The sequence below is a fragment of the Saimiri boliviensis genome, chromosome 2 (assembly GCF_048565385.1).
Source record: "Saimiri boliviensis isolate mSaiBol1 chromosome 2, mSaiBol1.pri, whole genome shotgun sequence".
In the NCBI taxonomy this organism is placed as follows: Eukaryota; Metazoa; Chordata; class Mammalia; order Primates; family Cebidae; genus Saimiri; species Saimiri boliviensis.
The window spans coordinates 161,559,627-161,564,718 of record NC_133450.1 but is presented as its reverse complement, the minus strand read 5'-3'; the positions used below and the strand labels follow the sequence as shown (position 1 = coordinate 161,564,718).

The 5,092-nt window shown below is 47.5% G+C and overlaps 1 pseudogene; it reads left to right on the top strand.

The window, feature by feature from the left end:
* Window positions 1–1,772: 1,772 nt before the first annotated feature.
* Window positions 1,773–2,831, top strand: LOC101044838 (tripartite motif-containing protein 51 pseudogene; annotated as a pseudogene).
* The last annotated feature ends 2,261 nt before the right edge of the window (window positions 2,832–5,092 follow it).

The window sequence follows — 5,092 nt, the reverse complement described above, 5'->3', positions numbered from 1 at the left end:
ACAGTTATACCCTTCCCTAAGCTGAGCTCAAGTGAACAAGACCATGTGTTAGAATAGTCATACTCACTGCTTCTAACCAAATACATTTTTTTTTCCTTTCTGGATTCTAAATCATATCCAATATGTACTTATAAAACCCTCCATGGGAGGAATCTGAATCCACTTGAGCAGGGATGGGAGACACCTGTGAAACTATTACATGTGCGTTCTGAGAAGCACGGATCGCTACAACTAGTCCAGGCTTCGGGCTTCACAAATGTGGGCTCAGCTTTTGGGCTGGCACATTCCTGTGTGACCTCTGGTAAGTGACCAAACCTCTCTGTTCTTAATTTATTTTTCTGTGGAGTAAAAATAGTTTTCTCATAGGATTATGATGAATATCCAGTGAGGTGAGTTTTTGCAGAGAGTCAGTTTTCACCGTGAGGCACTTTTCATGGCTCCCAGAAAGCACGAAAAGAAAACTTTGGCAAGTAGTGTAGAGCAGGGGTCTCCAACCCCTGAGCCATGGACTGATGGCGGGGCAGGGGCCGTTAGGAGCCGGGCCACACGGCAGGAGGTGAGTGGCGGATGAAGGAGCATTACTGACTGAGCTCTGCCTCCTGTGAGATCAGCAGTGGCAGTGGGTTCTCAGAGGAGTGAGAACCCTATTGAGAACTGCACATGTGAGAGATCTAAGCCTGTATGCTCCTTATGAGACTCTAATGCCTGATGATCGGAGGTGGAACAGTTTCATCCCAAAAATCCCCCTCCCACTACCCACCCTCCACTTCCATGAGGGTTATTATCTGGTAGGAATAGCATATCACTAAAGCAGGCCTTTTGATATTAATTTTTTTAAAAAGCAAAATCATAGAAGTTTAGATTTGAATCAAATGTGTAGGGTTTCTAGGTAATATTTACAGAATTGCTTGTTGCTTCAACTGTCTCCAACCTCTTCTCTTGGTGGAGAAGGGGACGGGGCTGGAGTTACACCTGTAACTTTGTATCCTGATGTCTTTTCTCCCAGTGTGAAATATTCCATTTCTTTGTTAAGACTGTTGAGGAATATTTTTCTTTTATCATAAGAAACAAACCCCATTTTTATTTCTTCACGTTCCCTACCATACTCTGATTCTTGTGTTGGCTACAGCAGGCCAGCTGTGGTTTTCTCTTGCCATGATGACTTCTACTTGCCATGTACAGTATGTTCAAAGTCAAATAACTCTTCATTCTAAACAAACTCTGTAACTTTCCAGAGCAGCACTTATAATTCAGCCTAACCTTAAAAAACAAAAAAACAAGTGTATATGATGTATTTCCCGTTTTCATAAGAAGGTCTTTGAAGTAAAAGCCTGGGAGAAAAGGCATACTTAGGTAGGTGTGGTCTTCAAAGATTCATATAAAAAGATGTAGAAGATTCACATTTTAAAAAGCTCAGTATTCTCCAGAGGGGAAAGGCAGCACTTAGAGTTAAGTGCATTCAGGTGACCTCTGAAGGTCACTTGAATATTTTTTGCAGTGAATGAGCTCCTGGAGTGCTTAACAGAATTTTTTTGGAAGAAGCACTGTGGGAAACATGAATTCTGGAATCTTGTAAATCTTGCACAAGGCAATCGCCTGCTCCATTTGCATGAACTGCTTCCTAGACCCAGTCACAACAGACTGTGGGCACAACTTTTGCAGACCCTGTTTGTACATCAACAAGCCGGACATCCCACCTCCTGCTCAGGGCTCTAAATGCAAGATGGAAATATGGAAGAGGGGACTCTGAGGAGCAAATGTGTGGGACTCACAGGCAGACAAAGATGTTCTGTGAAGTAGACAAAAGCCTGCTCCGTTTGCTGTGCTCCAACTCTTGGGAGCTCCAGGATGACAGACACTGTCCTGTTGACTGGGCTACTGAGGAATGCCGGGAGAAGCTCCTAAAGAAAATGCAGTTTTTAATCAGAAAAAGCTCGTGAAAGACACAGAAACCTGAACATGGAAACCACAAGAACCAAATGCTGGAAGGATGATGTGAGTTTAAGGATAGAAGCAATCAGAGCTGAGTATCAGAAGAGGCCAGCATTTCTCCATGAAGAAAAGCAACATCATTTGGAGAGGCCGCCGAAAAAGGGCAAGGACATTTTTCAGCAACACAGTGAAGGCAAAGCCAGAATGGAACACTGGAGGGAGACTGTAAGAGGAGTGGATGAGGAGCTGAAGGAAATGGGCTGTAAACCAGATGCGGAGCTACTCCAGTGCTTTGGAGACACAGCATGCAGGTGTGAGGCTCTGCTGCTCAAAGTGACCGAGCCTGTGAATCCAGAGCTCAGTGCACGGCCCACCGCTGGACTGGGGGACAAGCTCAGTGAATTCAGAGTTGATATCACTCTGCATCCTGAAAGAGCCAATAGTCATTATCTTCCTGCATGGAGATTTGAGAAGCATGAATGTTGGGTGTGACCCTCAAGATGATCCCCGTATCACTGCAACACCTGGATGTGTTCCTTCATGGGGTGCTCAGACTTTCACATCTGGAAAATATTGCTGGCAGGTTCATGTGGGGGACTCTTGTCATGGAGCTTTTGGAGTCTGTAAGAATTACTGGAAAGAGAATACAGAAGGACTAGATGAAGAGAAGGGACCCTTTCTTCTTGGATGTGTCAGGAGGATGTTCACCGCAGTCTCTCCCACTTCCACACTTAGGGTACCACGTGTTCCAAGACCTTCCCACCAAGTGGGAGTTTTCCTCTTGTGAAGGTGGGACCGTGAGCTCTGCTGGTGTTGATCAAAGTTCTCCCATACACACCATCACTAACTGTTCCTTCTCGCCTCCTCTTAGGCCTGTCCATTGCTGTAGTCACTTCTGAACCGGGACAAATCAGAAATGTGCCCACATGTTGTAGGAACAACTTGATCCCAGGAAGTCTTCTTTTCTGTGCCTCGCCGGAGAGGACAAATAAATCACATTTAATGTCTTTAGTTATCCTTCTAATGTCATCAAAACTCATTAATAGTGTTTTCCTATTTAATAGAAATATTTAAAAAACATTATTTTGGCACCTTTTAAAATACAGAACTTTATTTTGGTTACTGAGGTTTTTGTTACTGTTGGTTAACAGAAAAGTCATTTCTCAGAAAATAGTAAAGGCAGCATTTTGTTCAGTGACTCACACTGGGGACACCAAACAAGTGCAAAGGACAGTGCCAGGGATAGAAGAGGCCAGCACTCTTGGGCCCGGTGTTCTCAGGGAGAAGCCAGTGCTCCTGGCTCCCTCGACCCCTCCCATCACACCCAACACAGCAGCACCTAGGGCCCCGCAGAACCGGCCATGCAGCAAGTGCACTACAGCGACCCCTGCAGGCTGGTGAGGGCCCCACAGGAAAGGTCCAGTGGGAAGGGATTGTTCAGGCTGAGCTGGCCCTGCATCCAGCCCCCTTCCTCAAGCTGTGGGGTCTGGGCTCGTCTGGCTTTGGGACTTGGACACATTCACAGTACGGTTCAATAAAGTCCTTCGGGAGCTGACCTTTCTCTCTTCACTCAGGCCGCTAATCCTACCCCAGCCCCAGGCTGGGATCTGGAGACACACAGATGTAGCCCTACCTACTGGGAACACATGGGTGAGTGGTGGCGGGGGACGGGCAGGCTATGGACCCAGAAAGCTCCAGGACAAGGCAGAAAGTGCTCAGTACCCTGAGAGGGAGCAGAGAAAGGCCACTGAGGCCCAGAGGTGGACGGAAGGCAGGGAGAGCTATGTGGAGGTGGCAGTGTCGGATAAACCTTGAGGAAGGAGGACACAGAGTTGGCAGAGAAGGGCATGCCGGGAGGAGGAAAGAGCATGAGCCAAGGCACAGAGAGTCGGGGGCATGGCAGGGACAGTAAGGGCCAGTGCTTATCCACGAGAACAGATGGAAATGAGAGGCCCTGGTACCCCCGTCTGGACAGGGTGATACCCAGGAGGGGTGGCTCCCAGGAGGGGTGGCTGGTGTGGGCATGCTTACGTCGGCTTTGAATCCTCCTGCGTTTGGCAGCTCCTTGAGGATGGAGTAGAGCCTCGTGCATCCCTGTCCACCCAGCCTAGCACCTGCCTGCATGCCGGAGCCACACATGCTTTAGCATGTCCCCTTATCATCCCTGGGGCAGCCTTTCCCTTTCTGGGGGGCTCCAGTTGCTCCCAGTTCCTTCCTCCCTCCCAGGTCCATGTCCAAGTCTTCAAGTCAACCAAATTCAACTTCTCCAGCCTCCAGAGACAGTTGGGAGGGTGTGGTGGGTCCCTAAAGGGAATGAGAGGGAGACAGGTCTAGTAGAGGGGAAAATTCTGGGGCAGTTGTCTCTTTCCACTTCACTAGAATCACTTCCCACCATCAGAATTAAATCTGCTCTTTCCTGAGAAGAGTCTGGGTTTGGTGAGTGTAAAACATGGTTCCCTAGAACTTAAAGAAAATCATGACAAAAAGCTTCAGCCTTTGAGTTTCCCCAGCTCTTCACAATTTTTATGTGACGGAAACTCACCAGCTTCTATCCCATTTCCCACTTCCTTCTTGCTAAGGACTGTGGCCCTGAAGTATTCTGGAGGTACCTTGTTTTGGAGGCCTGGGACCCATTTGTTGAAGGGGGTGGTAAGGGGGGTCAGAGTCTTCTCTGGCACTATTTCCACCTTAGCTTCTCTAAGCACCCGTCCAGGCTTGGCCCTGAAGCAGGTCTGTGTCCTCAGAGGATGGTGCAGAAGACAGTGCAGTGTCTTCCATGAAATCAGTCCCTGGTGCCAAAAAGGTTGGGGACTGGTGGTCTAGAGACTCTGGGTTTCATTTTCACTTCTACACTGAGCCACAGAACTAAGTTAGCTCTCTTGGGGCCAGTGTAAATCAATGCAGCCCAGAGAGGAGAGATAATGGACCCCTTCCATTCAAGTGGTTCTTAAACTCTTTGTGATAATAAGTTTATAAATACTCCCCTGAAAAAAAAATACACAAAACTTTGCCCACAATGTTTGGGGGTCATGGACTCCTAGCAACCCTTCATGGATCTTCAAAGGAAGCATAGGGACTCCTACATGGGAGAGACATTAGTAGTAAAATAGGTCACTCAGCTCTTTCTCTCTTTCATGGAAATGTACACCATCTTTTCTTT